This window comes from Micropterus salmoides, unplaced genomic scaffold, assembly GCF_014851395.1.
Source record: "Micropterus salmoides isolate LMB-PRFRI ecotype aquatic unplaced genomic scaffold, ASM1485139v1 Ms_hic_scaffold_15, whole genome shotgun sequence".
NCBI classification, from domain to species: domain Eukaryota; kingdom Metazoa; phylum Chordata; class Actinopteri; order Centrarchiformes; family Centrarchidae; genus Micropterus; species Micropterus salmoides.
Window position 1 is genome coordinate 29363897 of NW_024040596.1, and position 10843 is coordinate 29374739.

Consider the following 10843-nt stretch of genomic DNA (forward strand, 5'->3'; position numbering starts at 1 on the left):
ATATATATAGTGTTCAATCTTAACACAAGTGCAGTGAATCAAAGTGATCAAAACGTGTCAGTTTCAGATGTGATGACAACGTTTGACTCTAAAAATAATAAAAATAAATGCTGCATTTTACTGGAGAAAGGAGGAGCACACTTCCTGTCTGAAACACACTAAAGATAAAAATGATGGTTGAAAGAAGAGAATTAATCCGGATTTTATTGTGTACTGTGCTCCTTGTCTATGTTTGCTATTTCCATCATTTCTTTCCTGTTTTATGGTGTTATCATGATTAACATTTATTATTATTATTGTTTTGTAAAGCACTTTGGCTGCATTAAAGGAGCTACACAAATGAAGCTTTATTGTTAGTATTGCTGATTAAGATTTTTTGACCCCACATAAACAGATTATTATCTATCATTAATAATATTGGGGAGGAACAAATAAAAAAGGAGCCATTTTGAAATAAAATAATTAAACGAATCAGCACATTCGCATTTTTTATTTATTTCCCTACATAAATCACTTTCATTCAACTTAGCTCCCCTCATATTTTTCCCGTGATCATTCACGCCACCCTGCAATGGCTCTATGCCACCTCAAAGTGGTCCAACCCCCCAATTTGAGAACCGCTGCCCTAATGAGTAAGGTGACATCTTCACTGCTTTGCTTGGTCCAACTAACAAAACTCAAAGACATTCAGTTTACTGTGATTTAAAACACAGGAAGCTGAAACCAGCTGCCTATTCGATTATCACAACAGTTGCGGGTTCATTTTGTTGATCAACTAATCGATTCATAAATTCAACCTTTGATGCAGCGTCACCACAAAATCTGATCAGAATAACAGCTCATTTAAAAATATACACTTAGTTTTCTGATCAGTCTCATTTAAAAACAGTCACATGTCACCTGTAGAGTCTCACAAGGGAACACCTTGACTTTTAAACACCATCTGACAGAGTACAGGACTGTGTGTAGGTGTGTGTGTGTTTTTTGAGTTTATTAACAGTCCAATGAAAGCCAGCTGTGTGTTGCTTTGCAGCACTGATGGTACAACACACACACACACACACACAAAGAGTTGTAGAGCAGCTCAGACGGTCAGAACAGAGAAAGCGCTGCGGCCGTAAGCCGACACACAATACACTGTCTGCTCACAGTAAAGGACAATGACACTGTTTTGTTTTTGCTTCGTCACTCTGATTCAGTCTAATGTTGCACTGGAGGCACAAATCTGACAGCAGCGCACACACACACACACACACACACCACAGCTAAAACAACATGGACAACATTTAGTCGATCAAATTAGAGGATAATTCTGGTTTATTTCAACCTTTATTCATCCATCAAGAGCCCAGCTGTAACAAACCAGAATTATTCTTTTACTGAAGCTGATTTTGCAGTGAACATTATTAACAGTATGTCGTATATTTTAGTCAGCACAGTGAGTGTTTCAGCAGCTATTTAGAATGAAAACATGCAGGTGAACAGTCATGACGCAGCATCAGTAACAGAACGCTAACAGCATTAAGTAAGTGTTCAACAGACGTCTGGCTGATTTCTGCAATAAAGTAGGGAGACTGGTTTCCTGTTTGGTGACAAGTGAAGGTCAACAGATCACGTGTACAAGTAAACAAAGCTTTCTAAACTCACAACAACACTGCCGCATCATACCCAGAATGCAACACCCTCTCTTAAAATCCACATGATCTCCCTGATGCAGTAGAGAAAGGATGCTCTAACGCTGTATGACTGCGGTGACACCAGGTGTGTGTGTGTATGTGTGTATGTGTGTACCTGAGGTTTAAGGAGGTGAGTGACTGCAGGCTGATGATGCTGTCCGGGATGGTCCTGATGCAGTTGTGATACAGGTTTAGTGTCTCCAAGGCGACCAGGTGGCAGACCTCTGAGGGGACGTCGGTCAGCCGGTTCTTCGACAGGTCTGCAGAGAGAAAAGAACAAAAGTATTCATTAAATGATGTTACAGAAAGAGACTCGTCTGCTTGGGCAGTAAAGAAAGAACTCAAGAAACCAGCAAGGCGTGCTGACCTGACCTTTGCTGTGACTAAAACTGGTCAAAACTACCAAAAATACAACTCAACAGCAGTACAAACTAGTAGGGACTTATAAGAACCAATACTTCGGTAAAATTCTGAAAACATGACAGTACTAGTATTTCTACAGCACTGTAGGTACCTGAGATCCAACAGGTGGCAGATGGAGTCAGGTGCAGCTCTGCCGCCATGTTAGTCTGATATTTAAGGCTGTTACCTTCAACAGCTCTGTGTCAAAGCCTCCATTTCTCCCAGTTGTAGGACGTTGGAGAGCTAATTCAGCAGACGCTTCACAGTTGGGATCATCTCAAAATCACCAAAGATGATGATGCAGTCTGCAGAGCTAAAAACTGAATGTCTGTCCAACGCTCCTGTTACTGTAGGAGGAGTTAGGGACCATCTGAAAAAACGTTCCATTTCAATCATCAATGTTCTGTTTAGTTTTTCAAAATGGACAACTGAAACCACTGCCAATATAAATAGTGACCACTCCTAAACATTTCACACCTGTGTGTGAAGTTCACTGGATAAATTGTTTTGTTTTTGATTTTTACTTTGGTATCGAATTGAGTACCGAGAATTCTGGGATTGTGACATCCTTACTAGGGCTGCAACTAATGATTATTTTCTTTGTCGATTAATCTGTCAATCAGTTTCAAAACTAATCAATTAGCTGTTTGGTCGCTAAAATGTCAGAAATCAGTGAAAAATGTCAATCTGGTGACGTCCTCAAATGTCTTGTTTTGTCCACAACCCAAATATGTTCAGTTTACTGTCCTAGAGGAGCAAAGAAACCAGAAATATTAAGATTACAGAAGCTGGACATGTTTTTAGAAAAATGACTGAAAAATGAAGAACGATTAATCAATAGTCAAAATAGTTGGCAATTATTTTAATAGTTGATAAACAGACTAATCGTTGCAGCTGTAATCCCTACAAACTACAGCCTCCTAAATGATCAAACTACTTTTTAAAACACTCAAACCTTCATGAAGGAGGATTTACTGCAGGACTGTTGGATTAGACTGCATTCGTTTCTGCTAGGTGTCCCTAATAAACCGGAGACTGAGTGCACGTCAATGTGTTGTATAAAGTAAACTAACAAGCACTTTCTTTTTAACGTGTATGGCAGTGCAGCAGCAGTTGTCACACTCAGCCGCTGAAGGCCAGGACTGGTGATTTCACTTCCTGCCAAATAAGGCCGAAAAATGTCAGGCCAATTACACCACATTGTTCCAGTGAAGCTGAACTCTTAAAAACACATTTGTTTTGTTAACGGAGCAAGAGCAGACCGAGAGTTCATTTCCTCTGGAGGCAACAATCGTGGAGAAGCTCTCTCATGTTGTTTCAGTGTTGAGATTCAAACACTTAAGATACTTTAAACTCCAACAAGGCGGTACAAAGCAAAAGCCACGTCTGAATATCTGTCAGACCATCGTGCATCAGTCAGCTTCTCCCTCTAATCATCTGTGTTCTGGAATCACTTCCTCCAGTCTGCACAGACTACACTGCTGGTAACCAACACTGCAGCCGTAATAGTATTTCAGGCATCTCCTTTCTCATCAAGACATAAAACACTTCACTGAACAGACCTCCAACCCCTTTCAGTCAATGACCCGGACATGCTTTGCATGTGAACCACTTGTTTACAAAATACACCTGGATTAGTTTCATCTTGTGTGTCCGGTACAGAGAGAGATACAGGACCCGGTTAGCCTAGCTTAGCACAAAGACTGTCAGCAGTAGGGGTGGGAAAGAAAAATTGATTCTTAGATGCATCGCGATGCGGACTTGGAAGATTCTGAATCGATTAACAAATGCCAAAAAATGTATTATTTATGTTAATTGATAACGTAATGTTGACAGAACGCAAGAGGCGTACCTCGCTGAAGGGCAGCGTCTGTGGCGTGAACATACAGTCACCTTCAAACAGGCACCTTCCCCCTCTGACCTCTCACCTGCACTCAAGATCTGTGAAGAGGACGTGAGCCACCTATACCAAAAGGCAGAAGATCAGGAAGGCTCCTGGACCTGACGGTGTCTCACCATCGTGCCTGATAATCTGTGCTGACCAGCTGGCCCCCATCTTCACTCAGATCTTCAACAGATCACTGGAGCTGTGTGAAGTTCCCTCCTGTTTCAAACGCTCCACAGTCATCCTGGTCCCAAAAAAACCCTCCATCTCTGGATTAAATGACTACAGGCCTGTCGCCCTGACATCTGTAGTCATGAAGTCCTTTGAAAGACTGGTGTTGGCCCACCTGAAGGACATTACAGGCCCCCTGCTGGACCCCCTGCAGTTTGCCTACAGGGCTAACAGGTCTGTGGATGATGCTGTCAACTTGGGACTGCAACACCTCGACTCTCTAGGGTAATATGCAAGGATCCTGTTCGTGGACTTCAGCTCGGTGTTCAACACCATCATCCCGGACATCCTCAGCACCAAACTCACCCAGCTCACTGTGCCAGCCTCCACCTGTCAGTGGATCACAGACTTCCTGACTGACAGGAGTCAGCAGGTGAGGCTGGGGAACATCACATCCAGCACCAGGACTATTAGCACTGGTTCCCCCCAGGGGTGTGTGCTCTCCCCACTGCTCTTCTCCCTCTACACCAACGACTGCACCTCAGGAGACCCATCTGTCAAACTCCTGAAGTTCACTGACGACACAACGGTCATCGGCCTCATCTGGGACGGTGACGAGTCGGCCTACAGACGGGAGGTTAATCAGCTGGCTCTCTGGTGCGGCCAGAACAACCTGGAGCTTAACACGCTCAAAACTGTGGAGATGAGCGTGGACTTCAGGAGGAGCCCCCCCACTCTGTCCCCCCATCACCACACTCAACAGCCCTGTGTCTGCTCTGGAATCCTTCAGGTTTCTGGGATCCACTATATCCCAGGACCTGAAGTGGGAGCCCAACACTGGCACGATCATCAAGAAGGCCCAGCAGAGGATGTACTTCCTGCATCAGCTCAGGAATCTGCTGCTGATCCACTTCTACACAGCCATCATCCAGTCTGTCCTCTGCACCTCCATCACTGTCTGGTTTGGATCTGCCACCAAAAAGGACAGGAGCAGACTACAACGTACAGTCAGGACTGCAGAAAAAATCATTGGTGCCAACCTGCCCTCCATTCAGGACTTATACATTTCCAGAGTCAGGAAACGGGCAGGAAACATCACTGCAGATCCGTCTCTCCCTGGACACAACCTGTTCCAGCTCCTCCCCTCTGATAGGCGCTACAGAGCACTGTACGCCAAAACCAACAGACTCAGGAACAGTTTCTTCCCACAAGCCATCACTCTGATGAACAGCTGATTTCTGACTCAGGAACAATTCCTGTGCAATAACCCAGTAACTCAGCCTCTAATCAGCACCTGTTTACTGGTTTCCACTTATTATTATTCAGTGCTGTTCATACTATGTCATATTGTATATACTAAATACCAATACACCTACCTCAGGTCATAAGGTCACAGGTCTTATTTATTTTTTCCAGCATCCTTTGCACTATGCTCCATCACACTGTGTACATGTGTACATGTATGCATACCTGTCAATATGTCTATATTGTTTTGTTCATAGTGTGTATATTATTATTATTATATCTATTCTGTAGTTTGTGTCCGATTTTATTTTATTATTATTATATTATTGTATTATTTTATTATTGTATAAGTAAGCACATCGCGAGCAATGTACAATCCTGAGTCAAATTCCTCGTATGTGTACACATACCTGCAATAAAAAAAAACTGATTCTGATAAGAGAGAGACGAGAGAGACCAGTTTCCCCATGTATTCAGCACACCACTGCTACGGAATGAATAACCACCCTACTTAAATGTCACGCAAATAAGTATTCTGGCACCGTGACACCCCAAAAAAATTAAAGCAGTAAACATGCAGTGTAGGTCAGTGTGTTCGTTAATGAAAAAGTCTGTAGTTTCCTCAACTGTACAGCACATTTTACAGCTGTTATGTAACGTCAGCTAAATTAGTAACAAAGTAATATTAAGTAGCTCAGCTGTATGTCATTACTAACTTACCTACTTGTCAAGGGTTGAGAACATCAGATACAAGCTCAGACTAAACTGGTGTAGAGCTCTGTCCTGTATACAGACTGTACATCCTGATAATCATATTTCAGTTTTCAGAGGAGTGTTAAAGAAATGAAGGTGGTTACCATGGAGCTGAGGTTAATGTAGTAAATTAGGGATGCAAACTAGTCATTTTAAGCAAATTAGGTGATGATTCTTTTGGATTTTAATGCGCCTGTGAAATGCTTAGTAATTATCTAGAGATCCAGTATAGGAAAAAAAAAGATGTATCAAGATGCATAGATAATTGTTTTATAATAGCATCGTAGTAGGGCTGCAGCTAACGATGATTTTAGTATTCGAAGCTTCTATAGATTATTTCAACGATTCATCGATGTGTCACTTAAGAAGTACAGCTGTGCACGTTTAGAGGTGATAGATATTTATTAGTCGTTTCGGAAATTCATAGTGTGTCATACAGCATCAGACCAACAACCAGACAGCTGCTTTACAAACACAAACATCACCCGAGTGCTACAAGTTATAGTAAAGGCTCGTGCAGACTACACGACTTTCAGCGTCGGCCGTGCAGTTCACACAACTTGCCGTCATATGACAGCAGTCTTGAAGTCGTTGTGGCGTTCACACTACGTGACTGATCGGGGACAGAGACACACACAGTACAGGAGCTGACAGCGGCTCTGTCACCCGACGCTGGTCTCCAAACCACGTTTTGTCAAGAAAACACACGGGAAATGAGCAATCCTGCACACGAAACAGCTGTTTGTTATTATAAAGACGGAAATTATAAAGACAAAGAATCTGGTTGAAAGGATGGATCAGCAGACGCAGGTAGCAGGGATAGTCTGAGCTACAGAGAGAGCTGCAGGGGAGTTAAAAGGTGCAGCTCCCCAACACCCAGTTAACGAATGACTGTGAGGTTACAGCTCACGGCCCAAAAAGGAGAACAAACAATTTTCAGCTGAGGACTGTGGCTTACTTTGGCTTCAACTCAACAATCAATCAGGATTTCAGTTTAATGCTAAAGTTGCTGTTACCTTGTCTGTGGTCTGCTGGCAGAACACTGGCTGCTTTCTGACCAGTTCTGCTGTTGCGACATTTTACGGTAACATCACAGAGTTCTTGTTTTCTTTAGCTTGAAATAATCCCATACTTTGGACTATTTCTTCTTTGTCCCTTACTATTTTCTCTCTCTTCCTCCACTTTGCAAACAGATCCATCATAATCAGGTCGTGTTCGCAGCTTAAGAGACAGTAACAAATGTACGGGCAAAACAGTGTGCTAAATATGGATTAAACGAAGCATCGCTGCAAAGACTTTGTGTCTATGCATTTTATTAATTGATGAATCGTTTCAGCCCTACATCGCAGCCCTCTGAATTGTAATCGAATCGTGAGGTGCCCAGAGATTCCCAATCCTAGTAAGCAGGGGGAAACGAAAAAACAAAAGAAACTCCCTCAAACAATAAAGTGAAACCGTCCGTGGTGGGAATGGGACGTTTTCAGGGTGAGTAACGAGGTAGTACACATATCCACCATCAGGATTCACAGCAAAGCTATCAGTCATTGTGCTAAGCTAGGCTAAACCTGTCCTGGACGAAGAGATTAAACTGACATTTAGGGTGTATTAAAACCATACCACATATTTAGTCACTGATACACATACATTAATCTTCATTCATCGTGTCATTATTGATTAATTAATAAAATATTTATCTGCTAATTGATTAACTGCTCAGTGGAACTGTTTTCACAGAGCCTAAGGTGATTGTGAAATCAGTGAATCGTTTAGGTTCATCTTGTGTGTTCGATTAATCAATTAATCGACTATTTTGATAATCAATTAATCGACTTCCATCCATCGTCAACCGCTTATCCTGCATACAGGGTTGCCAGGGGCCGAAGCCAATCCCAGCTTGCATCGGGTGAAAGGCGGGGTACACCCTGGACAGATCGCCAGGCGATTAATCGACTTGAATAATATTTTAAAACAAAAATTCTCTCCAGCTTCTTAAATGTGAATATTTTCTGGTTTCCTTCCTCTGTGACAGTAAACTGAATATATTTAAACTGTGGACCAAACAAGACATTTGAGTACGTCATCTTTAACTTTGGGAAACACTGATCAAGATTTTTCACCATTTTATGGACCAAAAGACTAATAAATGAATCGAGAAAATAATCAATCAGATTAATCGACTATGAAAGTAATCTCTAGTTGCTGCCCTAGAAAAAATAGGTATTCAGTTCACTGTAAAATTTAACAGAGAGAAGCAGCAGAGTGGCACACTGCTGTTTATAACAATCAGAACAACATTTACACAATTCAATAACCGACTTAAGAACTAACAGACATGGGAAAAAGTTTGTCCTGCATTTAGACGGTATCAAAACTTAACAAACTGCAGCAGCAAAGACTCAAACGTGGACGTTCAATCACAGCTGCGTCTGAGCATCAACAGCGCAGGCAGCGTTGCATCATGGGTCACACAGTCACAGGAAGTGCTATTTTAAAACAGCGCGGCTGAGGAACAAAGAGAGCAGCAGTCTGACTCAACTACTGGCTGCAAACACGCTGCTGTTACTGGCAGAGTGTGAGGCCGCGGCCAACACCGCTCTTCAACCTTAATAGAGAGGACATCTTAATGTGGTACTCCCTGCAGTGACCTCAGTGAAAAACACTCCTTATGGACACACACAACATAATGCATTCCCTGGCCCCTTACCCTAACCTAACTGTAACCTAACCCTAAAATCAAGTCTTAACCCTCAAAAAGCGTCTGACGGTTTGGTTTAAAGTTCCCACTGGGATATAAAAACATGAAACACACACACACAGGCTACATCCACAAGTCAAAGTTTGTAGTTCTTCAACAATTCTCATTTTCTGAGCCATTTTCCTTTTTATTAAGCTTTAAACATGTAGTAAAGTAACTTTATCCATATCAGTGCAGAAAATATACCCAAAACTTATAGACTCTATAAATAACTGCACATTATCACCTCCAGTTTTACAGTCAAGGCCGACCTCTGCATTTACATTAGGATGAATTCATAGTGAAGCTGCTCTGTTTTAAAACGAAAACGATCTCCAGCCATAGTAAAATGGCTGAAAAAACACATCACATGCCCGTTAATCTACACGGGTCATGTGCATGGAAGCAGGAAGCAGACTGTCTACGCTGCAGTTGCAGAAGATTCAGCTAAAGAAGAAAGTACTACTAGAGATGAACGTCGAACAACAATGGTGAAGAACCACAGCAGAGATTTCTGTCCATGGACCGACAACGAGGTGGAACTGTTACAGAAAGTAACACGGGAGTAGAAAGGTCATGTGATAGGAGCCTGACGAATCAGGGAAGAAACAATCAGGAAGTCAAATGTGAGCGTCTACATCCTTCTTTTCACCTGTCCATACTAATACGCTACCCCGGAGTTTTAACACGAAAACAGGGTCAGCATCGTTTCCAAAACTTCTCCCTTTTAGGTCTTCAGATTCAACATTTTAGTCTGGACGGGAAACGTAGCAAAAGGTCTTTTTAAAACAAAAACATAGTAGTGTGGATGTAGGCTCAGAGAGAAGAAAAGAGATGCTTTAAGAACACATCAATCTCACACACACATCTCTCAGGTTACATTTGTCTGTGTTCGTATACACATGATGGCATGTGAGGAGACACAAGTGATAATACAGGCCTGAGGTCATGTGACCCATGACACACACACACACACACACAAATACAGGGTTTCTATTTACTATTACTACTGACCAAGCCTGACTGAAACATCAGCACGTCCAATATCTTTTTTATATTATTATAAGCACTTTGTAACATGTTTTTTGAAAAGTGCTCTATAAATAAAGATTATTATATTATTTCAGGTCAGGATGTTGAAATTAAACAAAACTTCCAACATACCCTTAGAATTTAGGGCCACTGTTGCTGCTACTGCTCAGCTTTAATCAGGCCCACCACCCAAACATCCACCTGTAGGCTCTAGTGTCCGGGAGGAAGGGAGGATAGAAAGGTTCTTCTGTCATCACTGTCCAATCTCTCTCTTTCTGCAGGTTTTGGTGTTTGCCGTGTTGAGTGATGAGGTGAAAGCCAAGACATTCTTCCAAAATAAGGTTGGAGGTATGGGCAAGCGAAGCCTGATTACTGACCCGCTGCATGCATACAGATCACAGACTGTATAAAAGAAGTGGACGTAGCAACCGTGACATCACCTGTTAGTTTGTGGACTGCTGTTCTGAAGCATTGATTTTGACTATTTTTTATTTTTTTTTAACCAGATGTGACCATATTTGGACGAGGTGGTGGAGCTAGCTAGCTAGGTTAGCAAGGTGCATCTGTAATTCACGTTAACTGTGATATTAGCTGGGATGCTAATTTTGGCTAGCGACAAACTGGCTTAAAACATAATCTACATTAAAGAAAAATGAACAGCCGACTACTAATTAGCTTTTTCAGCGGCGCTGGTTAAATGTACACAGAGCAACAGATACGAGTCGCCTCTAACCTCATTGACAGGTCGCCATGGTAGAGACTTGTCAATCACAAGGTAGCCCCGCCCTAAAGCCTCCCCTGCTTTCTGGTCTATTTTCCTCTAAATGGGACCATAATTTACTAAATGAACATCATGCTATGTTGAAGATGACTGAGACCATAAACTCATTAGGGAAGTGTTTACTGAGGTAATAAATTAGCTGAGAAGTAGCCTCACTTTCTCAT